We start from the raw sequence: 12456 nt of genomic DNA on the forward strand, positions 1-12456 counted from the left end.
TCCCTCTGCCAAGTCACTTTCTTGGTTTATTTTTTCCTTCCCCCTGCAACCTGCTAATTTAACACTGGAGCGCGTTATTGCAGTGTTAGGGGGAGAGAACGAGGGAGAGAAAACAATACTGCAATGATCCAAATGATACAGTAGAATTACAGCAATTATAGTTCTGCTCCGAGAAGAAAACCTTGCTGAGCTCAGCCAAACAAACCGATGCCCCGTACGAATAACAAGCCCGGGGACTGACAGCCGATACTGGGAGAGGCAGAAGGGCGCAAACGGAAATATTTGCGTCTGCCACTCCAGCCAGCTCAGATCAACACCCTCGGAGGCCGCTGCCGTTAACAATATCGGCTCTGGCTCCGCGCACCCGGGGCCTCCGCGATGTGTTTCTCCTCGGGGACCGGCCGCCGCAGCCCTTCGCACCCACCCGCGCCGGGCTCCGCTCCGGCCTCGCCGGGGCGCGGGTGGCCGGTGAATCCCGGGAGCGCCGGTAACGGCGCTGCCGCCCCTGCCGGGGACCGGCGGGTATCGGCCACCCGACCCGGCTGCCCTCTCCGCAAACGGCCGCTTTCCACCGCAGGAGTGGGCGCGGGGACCCAGCGGCCCTGCCCGAGCTGCCCCTCGCCGCCTCCCCTCCGAGCTGGCACCGGATCGGGGGGCCGCCCGCTTAGTTCCGCCGCCAAGAGCAAAGGCAGACCTGCGGCTCTCCGCGCCGCTCCGCCGTGCCGCGCAGCGGGGCACCCGGCAGTGCTACGCGGAACTCCCCGGGGCTGCCACTCGACGGCTCCCGCAGAAGCGCACCCCCGGCCGGGGTCTGCCCCACGCTCCGGCGGCCCCGGGGCCCTGTTGTTCTGAGTTTTTATCGGTTTCCCTTGCTTCTCTTTTTCTCGTTACACAGAGCCCCGTCTTCCCCTCAGAAACCATCCTTGCGAGGACACATGGCTGCTAAACGGCAGCTGGCTCTCACGCCCGGGGAAAGATGTTTGATTTCAGGGCTAAGACCTGCTTCAGCCACAGCGGCAGAAATCTTGTGGGGTCTGTTCACAACTCGGTGCGAGCCCGTTTAAACCTTGCAGGCAGCGGTGGCTGCTTTGGTTGGAGACGAGCTCCCCTCGCTGCTGCGACGACGGGATTGTCACCACCGAGCAAGGGGCAGCCCGAAGGCCGGAGCAGGCCGTGCACACCCCAAATCCCCCGCTGAACCTGCTGAAGACAGGGAGCCCACCCCTGGGTTCTCGCTTCCTGCGAGCCGTGCCCCTGGGTGGAGCTGCAGCCCAGAGCCGGGCTCTCACACGAGCTGTTAGGTTTGGTGTTTTTTTTTCACTCTTTTTGCGATGGAGAAGAAAACGGTAACATGGACAAAATCCTCCGGTGCTTTATTACTATTTATAGGGGGGAGGGAGAGGGAAAAGGGGAGAAAGAAGCTGTAGGCAGGTATAGAAACTCTGCATTTCCTCTACTTGTCCTCTCATGTTTCTCCGTGGTTTCCTCCCCTTCCCTCGACGTGCTTTGCTCCCCGGCTCGCTCCTGGCTCTGTGCTGGAGGAGCCACAGGCCCCGGGTAGCCCAGCGTCAGCGCCAGAAAAGGGCAGTCTGAAGCGGCGCACACCCGGGTGCGCAGGAGAGTGAAACTCTGACCAGTGGTCTTCTACAGGTGCTATTTAGTCTCACTTCCCGCCCCCCCCCCCCTTCTCTCCCCACAGTGTTCAGGGTTATGGTCCTATGCACAAGACCCCTAGAGATGGCACAGGGAAGGCGAGGTGCCCCATCTCACATGGTACCAGGTGATGGAGAAATGTCTAGTGCCGTTTAGGTGTGATGAACTGGCACATGATTCCCCTCGTGAGCCTCATGGCATCGTTATCTCGATTCATATTTAATACGCATTTTTCACCTTTATGGAGAATGTTCTAAAACCCCTTCTGGGCACAGCCCTGACTTCACACGGTTCATCCGTGGCAATGGGCAGAGGACTGACTGCCCTCGACTGCACCACCACCATCAGTACTACAGAAGCAACCTTACTGATGACCTAAGATACTTTTAAGAACCTTATTCTTCAAGGGTTCTGTTATTCACTTTAGAAAATAATTGGCTAAAACCTGACAGGCACTGGTGAAGGATCACAGCACAGCTGTGAGAGAACCAGCACCCCTTCGTGCCCCATGGGCTCTGCCAAGTCACTGGTCAACGGATTACACCTCTGGGTTCAATGGCTTAACTGCCTTCTCTTTTCAGGTAGGATAACTATTATCCCCTTATTGCAGAGTCTTAATTTAAATGATGACTAACGTAGACCCCGCAGTGATCACTGGGGCACTGCCCCAAAACTGCATTGCGGAGTGGTGCTGGATTTGCGCACCTTTGAATTCACATCCAGAGGAAAATTCATTTTGCAAATGTTGCCCATTTTGGACTCCCATCGCCATTTTCACCAGTTTTCAGCCTCAGGCTGCAGCACCTGCCTGAGCGGTAAAGGGAGGGAGCCCTGTGGGGAAGAGGGGCTGCCAGGTTTCAGCGCAGGTCGCAGGAAGGTCAGCTGCAGTGTGTGTTAGCCATGTCCTCACTTCACAGGCTCAGTTTGGCTCGAACACAGGGGCTTGCAGTGCTGCTGCTTTTCTGTCTGTGAAGCAGCCCCAGCTCTTGTTGCTTGCTTTGGTTCTGTGCTGGCTCAGGGAGCAATTTCTCTGTTAACTTTCATCTGGACAGAGGCTTGATCGGCAGTGGTGGTGACTCTGGAATAATTATTCATATACTTAATATTTAGCCCATGCCTATGTGTGGGCAAAATCTGGACCTTGCTCCATAGACTTAATTAAAATTAAAAAAAAAAAAGTATTTTCTAAATCCTTTTTTTATTCAGTTGTCGTTATTAGTTTAATTCCTTGGTGAGTTATTTTTCTGTTAACACCATTTCACCATTTTCACTACAGACAGTGGATAGCAGTTAGCTTTAGGTGAACGTGTCTCATGTTTATTTCTCTTCTGCTGTTTCCCCACTTGTAGTAACTCGAAACTTCTCCTCTGCCCCACACTCCAGAAGCACCCCCAGCTCACTTTTGGGTTGGCACTTTTTTGCATGACCATGACACCAGAACAGGTCTACAATGATGGCTCTGAGAAATTCACACTGACAATAGCTCAGTTGGATTTAATTACCTTATTTAACTTATTTATTTCTTGAGCCTTGTCACCAAGCCAACACTCCTCGAAATGATTTGGAAAAATGGAGCTGGGCATGCAGCTCGGTGATGCAGCCTCCTGGATGCCATGTACCATCCCACCGTGCATCGGGTTGGCTGGACAGAGGCATGTGGGTCCTTTGCTGGTATGTCACCTTCTTCAGCTCCCCAGCCTCACTGGTTCTTCACAGCTCTATTTCTGTGTTGTTTATTCTCTCTAGCTCTTGTTTTTTCTTCTCCACGTGCAGGGCTTCCTGAAATCCTGTCAGGACTGGCAGTTTGCTGGCTGAGGCTCAATGACATCAGTACAAGCTCTGTCCCTTTTGCCAGCTTCCTGTCCTATCACATTGTCACCTTGGGTCCTTAGATACCTTCAGAGGCTTTTCCTACATTTTTAGATTTACCTGGGAGTCCCCTGACTTTGCCGTTTTATCTCTCTATCCCCTTTCCATGTATATTCTTTTCCAAGGATCTCAGCTGCCCGACACCTCTGCAAGCTCTGGCTGCCCCTGCTGACTGCAGTGGAGTTTTGGGAAGGAAGTGGTGGATTCCCTGGCACTGTGTGGCTTCAAATCAAGATAGTGCTTTCCTAGAAGAGATTTTTTCACTTAATGTAACTTGTTTGGCTAAATATAAGAGGAACATGGTGGAGTTGTGCATCCTACAGCCAGCCCTATGGCTGCATCTTCCAGAAGGTTGGGTGATGGACGGAGATAGGGTTCTTCTGACCCTAGAAAACCCATGGTAAAATCTCCATTAGCTTTCTTGCAGTAGACCTTAGAAATTCAGTGAAATTATTAATGCATTAAGGTGCAGTGGTCTAAAAAAATTTAAATTATGATCATAGGCTTATTTAATGTTATACCTTCTGTGTTATTTTCTTTTGTACATGCTGACTAGAACTGAGCAAAGGCTTCATAACAAATAATTTATTTGTCAAATATATTCTCTTCTTCTGCTCATGGAATACCCGTGAGCAAGAGCATCATTTTCTCAAATGTATCTGCTATCTGAAATGCTCCAATGGTTCCTTTAAATTAGTAACAGAAGGGCTTGACTGTGAACAGCTCCCTATGTTTAGCTGTAGTTGGCCAAATAAATGCCCTGGTATCGATTGCATTACCCGTCTGTTGTGCCAGCAGCACACCGGTTGTGCAAATAGGGGTGTGTGTATGAATGTCACAGCTCGGTTTCCTCAGCTTGTCCGTGGCAACTCTCAACATGGGTTTTCTCCAAGCAGTTGTACCACCGAAATGCGATCGCTCCACTCTCCGCAAAGGGGTGTGAATGTAGCTGAAGAAAAGCCATTAAAAATTCAAATGAGCATTCGATGAGCAAAGGACATTTTCCACCCTCTGACTAGCTTGGGTGTGACCTTCATGTGGTGCTATGTTCTATTTCAGTAAACGCAGCTGCACAGGGACAGAGCAGAAATCACAAAGATCCAGAGAAGGGCATGAGTTGGAGCTAGTCCTGCATTTCATTGCTCAGGTGATGTTATCCATGAGATAACATGTTGTTTAATCCAGAAGCATGGCTGAAGTGATGCAGGGTAACAGAGGGAACAGACAGTAAACTGTGTGTGAACCTCTGTTGTACCATTCCCCTTAGCCAATCTAATGTAAACCCCATGTTTATTATTAGTGTTTTTTACATCTGTGGACGTCATTGCCTCTGGTTGTTACTGAAGGAGCAGTGCTAGCTCATAAAAATTATTTTCTTTTTTTAATGTTTGGTTAGGAAAAATCCTCATTTCACATAAAGGAACACACATTTTTCCTGGAGTAGGCTGATGCTCATGGAAACATGGAGAAAAATCTTCAACGGTCTTACATTAAGAAGCTGTCAGTGCTTCTCATGGCTTTTTTTTTGGTGTTGGCACCTTTATATGAATACATAAATCGTGGTCAGATCCTCAAACAATCTATTCTGATACAACATCCATGTTTATCTGTTTAATATTCTGCATCTCTTTTAACGTAAGATCCAAAGCACTCTGTTGTGCTCTGTAGGAAGAAGGATGTTTTATGGAAATAAGATCTGTCGTGTAAATGCTGAGATATGAATGAACTCATTGTCTCCCAAGTGTAAGACCACTGAGAGAGATTCAGAGCAGAGATTTCCTAAACTGCACTGAGGACAATCCATCAATAACACAGGTAGCAGCTGCCAAGCATGCAGAAGTGAATAGGTGGAAGAGTTGCTTCTGAGGTACCCGAATCAGGCATAGCTATAAATTAGACTTGTAAAGTAGAATGGGGAAGCAAAAGTGAGGAAAATCTGATGTTCTGAAATAATTAAGAATGGACATGTGTTCTTCAAAATGACTGTGCTAACACTAGTTATGCTCCTGAAGAACACGATAGTTGGGACCATGGGTGTGTGTGACGTTATAGAGAAGTATGAGTGGGCTGGTAGGGAGCAGAACACTTCCTTCCAAATTCAAAGGGGTTTTTTCTTAATGGAAAAAAATTCAATTTGATTGTAAATTGGCTTAGCAATTCCAACAGCTGCAATTTGTTGGACTCTTGAAGTTTTCCATTCAAAAATAAAATAATAATAAAAAAGATTGCGTGTTTTAAGGTTTCCCCTTCATACATAATTCTTAGAAACCTACATAGACAGATGTTTTCATGGGCACAGATTGTAAAATCTTGAAATCACAGGGTATAAGTTATTATTTGGAATCAAGGCACTTTCTTGTCTTTTAGCTTTTCATCAAACCTTGAAAAAGACTTGGCACTTACAGAGCTCAGGTATTGTTTCCATTCTTGGAAACTAAAAATAATGTTATGGAACCACAGTAAAACTAAACAAAAGACGTTGGATTTAACTAAATTATTGTTCCTGTCTCGTAACCCTTACTCATATTCTTTCATTCCTCAAGTCAGTACGGTTTTCCCATGAGTGAAAGAACATTTGTACAATGTTTTTTGTGTTACTACCCAGGCAATTGCAGCACAAATTGGTAAAGACTTTGGCTGAGCTTTCAGGTGAGCTGGGGACTACTTGAGAAGCCTGTTTGCTTCCTTCAGCAGAGGGGCTGCTGTCACCCATTTTGTATAGAATGTCAGTTTTCTTCCCTTTGAAGAAGGGATGGTTTGTCTTCATTGTAGTTCCAGGTTTTTCTTCATTTTTATTTTTTTTCTCTAATATTATCAAACTCTCTGGAGGGTTCTGGATGTTCTCAGCATTTCTAAAACTGAACATGGCTTATGATTTTTAAAACTTGTGTGTCAGAGGCTTTTCTGTGGACCCGTCACTCGGAGCATTAGCACATATCCTTCTTCACTACATGCAAAATTACAGTGAGACTAACTGGATAATCATTTGCAGTTATTATTATTGTTTATTCTGTAAAAGAGACACAAATAACTATACATGGTTTTGTTTGTTTGTTTTTTTTCCTGGTACAAAGCTGTACAAATTCAATGGACAAAGGGATCTTCAAAACTGAAGGTGAATTCTGACTTGCAGTATGGCAAACAGAAACCCAAATGCCTGCAACATGAAGTACTCTCTATGTTTTTCTCTTTTTGCAGTACACAGCAGAAAGATGGACTGAGGATCAGGGAGCAGAATCAGGCAGAAGGCATTTCATAGGCTGTTCCCAGTGTTTCAAAAGAAAACAAAATGAGGAGTGTCCAGGGAGAACCAGGCATGACTGACTGAATTGCCATGAAGCACTATGAAGGAGAAGAATATGAATACAGCAGTAGGAACTTAGGAAAATCTTCTTTATTACAGGCTGACAACTGCAGTCTGGATCCAAATGTAGCCTTATGGAGTCACGTGTAATGTTTATCACTCAGTGAAGTGAGGCCAGATCAAGCTCAGTAGGATTCAATGGAAACAGGGCTGTGATTTTGTAGGAAAACACAAGTCAGGTTTATATTCCCACTCTGGTTTAAAAAAAAATCTATGTTCAGTCAGTGTGACTTTTTTTGAATGTGTAAATGATGTAGGATACCAACTCTTTATTTTCAACAATGTTTTTAGGAAACCAAGTCCATCTGGATGTCAGTAGGATTTGGTGGCTGTGTCACTTCGGACACAGAATGGACATTGCTGAATCTTCTGGGCATGTTTATTCTGAATATTTTAGAATAAACTGGAGTCAATTTAGAAATTGCTGGTCCAGGAACACAGCTCCAGAGATTTCTCCTTGGACATCCATTCTCTCTGGGGTCTCCTTGGAAGAAAAGTATATTGGGTACCTTTTGAAACATTAGTATCTCTATAGAAGAGCTCAAATACAGTACATGTCATGGTAAATACCATCAATATTTATGGCAAAAGGCTGATCCCTAAGCTTCTGTGCAGATTTAAAGGTTCTTATATATAAGGTTCTTATATATATAAAGGTTCTTATATATATAATATATATATATTATCTGAAATGCGTTTCACCCACCTGCGGTTCCAGACCAACAAATGCACATGGTCTTTGTGCAACACTAATGGCAGTTTCACAGCTAGAGACCCTTGGCTGCAGCACAAGGTCTTTATTCACTCACAGCTTGGAATCCTTGTGCTCCTGCTGGGGGAAGAACCCTGGTCTTTGAGCCTGTGGCACTGACCAGCACTGAGCTAGAAGTCAGTGACTGTGAGCTGTGTAGGTGAAAAAAAATCACAGCGGTTCCTAAAGCCCTTTGGTAACCTTGCCAGATGCTCACCATATATGCAAGGGATCATCTGGATGGCTTCTGTCTCACATTGAAAACTGATTTGGGTTACTCTGAATGTGTTAAGCTAACTAGTTGCATGTACACGCAGCGACCTTGGTCAAAATTTGTGCAAGACACAAATTACCCCTTAGAAGTCACTCAAGGTTCATGACAACCCTTCCTGAAGAGCCAGCTGGTCCATAGATTATCACAACATGTGGGCTGACAACACGCTTCCAAAAGCAGTGTTTGTTTGAAGGTGGCGCGTTGCACCAAAAAGGCATGAAATGCGGCAAAGACAGCATCCTCTTCTCACATAATTGTCACTGCTGCATATCAGCACAGCCCTGTGGCACAGCTCAGAGAGAGCTCCAGGGTGGCATTCAATTTAAGCTTCACATCTCTTGGCTTTCTTCTCAGCCCCTTGTGAGCATCATTTGCTTCAGATACCAGCTCTACTAATGATTTTTTTTTCCCTCCCCCTTGCTCACACTTTAATTGCGGGGTATATGTAATACCCTTAGGAACAGCTATTGCCACCTGTATTATTATTTATGCTGTGAAAACGAAGCTTGTGGCAATGTATTTATTAACACTGTGCCCTGGAATCACATGAGTTAACAGCTTAATCCTGTGATTGTAAACACTTTTCCTGATATGTTCAAGCACCATCCATGTTTTTTAACTTCACGTTGGGAAACTGGGAGCATGAGCAGGTTATAATTTTTACAGGAAATATATTCTTTACCAAAAAAGTCTCCTAATGTAGAAGCGATTTATCCATCTAATAGTGCCTGCCTTACAAAGCATAATGCCTTTTGCAAAAGAAAGAGTTAAACAAAACATTTATGCAGTATAAACTTTGCTCCTTAGCATTAAAATGCACTTTATTCATACTGTAGATTTCTCTTCTAGCTACGGCTATTGTTTGTCACTAACAGCTAGCTTTTGTGAAGTTAATAAATGTGCATAATAAGGACATAAAGGTATGGAGAAGTAATACTGTAATCCTTTTGTTTGGATAATCAGTCTAATGTATGCAAATTAAACCTTATTAGTACTAGGGTTTTGTGTCTGCTTATCAAAATGTGCCATTTTCATGAAAATTGGAAGTCCATTATATAAAGTTATTATTAACAATCATTTAGGAATTATATACGGTATGCAAATTAAAGTTGATTACAACTAATTAAGGGCTTTCTTTGTTATTTGACCTTGTCTGCTTTTTATGTAAATATGTTTCTTTTGGTCTGGCATATTTTTAGACTCAGAAAAGTATATTAAGACAAGTTACATTATGTATTTTTAATATATTTTTGTATTGCATAAAAAGCCCCTTGCTATTGTTTAAGCGCCTGGTTTCACGCTGGGCTGTACTGAGTGACGATATGTAGACACGTGTGCCCTGTGGCTTTAGGGCAGCTCTGTGAGATGGACCCGTGGCAGAACTGTAGTAGCACACTTCCAAAGCCCTCCAATGGTTTAAGGAAAAATGATTAAAAACAAACAAAAAAATCCCCTGTGAAATATAAACAGCCTTCATGCCAGAGCAGCCTTTGTTCCACTACTTATCGAACTGGATAAGCCTTAGTTTAGAAGCTCCAGACACAGCTAAGTAATAAATGATTGGTCCCTACTTGCAAGGTACATTGCAGAACTTAATCGCTTGCTCTCGTCCCCGGGACTGCTGATCTCAGGATAAAAGACTGAACGCAGACAACACAGCAAGCTCAGGAACAGCAGCCGCTCGGAAGATTTGTGTGCCTTTTAGGCATTAAGTGAAATATTAGGCACTAAGTGAAATGAAAAAAATCTGAAGAAAACTTGGGTGAGTTGAATAATACTTCTATTAAAAACAACAGCAGCACGTAATACAATTTTGATGTGTTTTATACAGAAAGAAGAAACCTGCCACGTAAGCCTGTCATCAGTGCGAAGATGAGAGATGGCAGATTTTGCAGTGTGTTGGAATCAGTACCTTCACACTTTCAGGCTTTCAGTCAGAATAAAACATGCAAGAGCAAGAAAAGGTTGAGACATAAGGGGTATAAAGTAGGAATATCTTAGAAGTATGTATAAAACTTATCACCACGTATTCTTTAAGCCTAAATAGTGGTATCTGAGGAAAGATAAAGCATAAATCTCAGGGTTTGGTGAGATTTCTGCAGCTTTGCTCACCTATGGCTCAAAAAGGTGGGCAGAGGGGGACATTAATGCTGGAAAATAGCCTTCTGCATGGGCAAGGTTATGTATTTAAGCATGAAACTGTGGATATGCTTTCTACATCCTTGGTGTCTTGCATTTACTGTCAGGCAATCATAGAGCCTCCTCGGCTGGATATTTGGGACTCACAGGATGTGTCCTTTCTTGCCTATGGGAATGTGTCCTACCACCATACCCCTGCAGGCAGCACTGGTCCCTGACTAAGCGAGAGCTGGTCTCCTGAACACTTGGAATGGGTGCTGTGGGAGCACGGATGTTGAGTTCTGACTGAGAAGGGTGGGCACACTGCGATCAGACCAGGAGGAGTATGTATTACACCCTGAAAGGAGATGGCGAGGGTCTAGTATGGGTCTCTGCTCTCTCTCATCATTCCTCTTTGGAACTGCTAGTGGCACAGAAGCTCCTATCTTTTCACTGCTGAAGGCCAATTCAGAAAGCTCTGACTGTCTCCTTTGCAAAAGCTGTTGTCTCTGGGCTAGGTGTCCAAATCCCTAGGAACCCAGTCAGCTTCAAAGGCTAGGTCTTGAATATCTCCTGCAAACCGCTGGATGAGAAGTTACAAACTGCCGATTACTGGCATGACTTATTCAGCAACTATGTGAGAAGATATTTGAACAATTGGAGAAGTTGGTGATTTGTTCCCTCACAGTGGGACCACAAGGTGCAATTCAGCCGGTGATTTATTAGGATGAATTGTCTAGGGCTATAGCAGGGACATTTTGCTCAATGTTCCTCTGCTGTGGCAGGAGCTGAAAAATGGAAAATCAGGACAGGCAAAACACGCCTCTGCCACATGGGGCAATGGCCGAACTCAGTCATACTCCCTTGCAGCTGGCAAAGTGATGCTGAAGGCTGGAATGGAGCTGCTGCAGTCACGGAGAGGTGCAGCCTGTGCTTGGGAGCTCATGGTGGGGATGAGCAGCCAGCTGCCCCTTGCTGCACTGCAGCAGGTTTCCAGCATATTCCCCAGGGAGGGAGGTGACCAGAGGCCCAGCAATGTTCCTGCTTCATGGGTGCCACCAAGCAGATGTGACAAAAAGGAAGTTTTTATTTCATTTTCCGATGAATTAAAAAAAAATAATCCAAACAATGTCTACTTGTCCACTAAATAAATAGTGAGTGTTCTCACCTCAGTCTCGGGATCTCAGGGCTTTCAAAGGGTGAAAAGCAAAGCTAAGAAGGGATGTCAAATGGTTTTCTCAAAAAGAATAAGGATGAAACCCTGATGCCACCAAAGGTAATAATTCAGGGCTTCCCTCGGGAAGGTGAAAGTCATTGTCGTGTTTTTAAAATAGTTGCAATTTTCTGTCCCTAAATAGCACAGACTACAAAATGTATTGCAAGGGGAATATAAAAATAGTCAAACTCTTCAAATCTTTTAATTCAATGAGAACGTAATATGCAATTAAAATTAATTATCTCATAATCGAACTGTAGACACTGATTATTGCATCATTTTCATAAGAGACATGCATCTTAACTTGCATAATTTCTGGTATCATTGCAGAGTTCTCTCAGGAAAGAATCTGGGCCCAAATGTATTCATGCCTTAGTGCTCAGAATGGAACAGTTGTGGTTGGATGTGGCTTTTTCTCCACAGAGTGCTTTGAACATCTCTTTGCAAGGCAGAGCCTCTCCCTTACCCTTGGTGCACAATTCATTCACTCCTCCCCAGCATCTCCAAGTCAGTTCTATCGCCCCATTTTTTCACTACCATTTGCCACCATCTTAGAATCATAGAATCACTTAGGTTGGAAAAGACCTTTAAGATCACTGAGTCCAGCTGTTACCCTTGCACTGCCAAGTCCACCACTAAACCGTGTCCTTAAGAGCCACATCTACACACAACTAAATACCTCCAGGGATGCTGACTCAGCTGCTTTGTAAACTGATCTCCCATTTTTCAGAATATCCGTGCAGATGAGACCCTGCTTTCAGGCCTACTTTCAGGTGCCTCAGTGGCTTCATGGATTGCAGCAATCTTTTCAGAGCTCCCTTACGCTCTGATTCCCATGCAGATTTTCCCTCTCCTGCTGGGTCCCGGCTGCTACACATATATTTTTGTAAGTTCATTGAAAGCACCATTATAGTGCCCTGAAACAGATCCCCATCACCCTCTGGGGAGAGTATGTGAATATCTTGTCCTGGTTATGCCCTGGTAACATCCTGCCTTCACAGCCCTGACTTTCATCCCCAACTGTTTGTCCTGTTCATGTGCCATGCAAGCTGACTAAAGGGTTTTTGTTTGTTTAGGTTTTGTTCATTTGGGTGGGGTTTTGTTTTTTATTGTTGTTTTGTTTATTTTATTTTTTTTTTTTTGTACACGACTCCCTTCTTCTGGACATTTCTGTCCCTCTCTGAAAATTGCTCCACTGTGCTTTGGGCAGA

Source organism: Pezoporus flaviventris, unplaced genomic scaffold (genome assembly GCF_033815535.1).
Source record: "Pezoporus flaviventris isolate CSIRO_AGI_PZ_B2104156 unplaced genomic scaffold, CSIRO_AGI_Pfla_v1 ptg000015l, whole genome shotgun sequence".
NCBI lineage: Eukaryota > Metazoa > Chordata > Aves > Psittaciformes > Psittacidae > Pezoporus > Pezoporus flaviventris.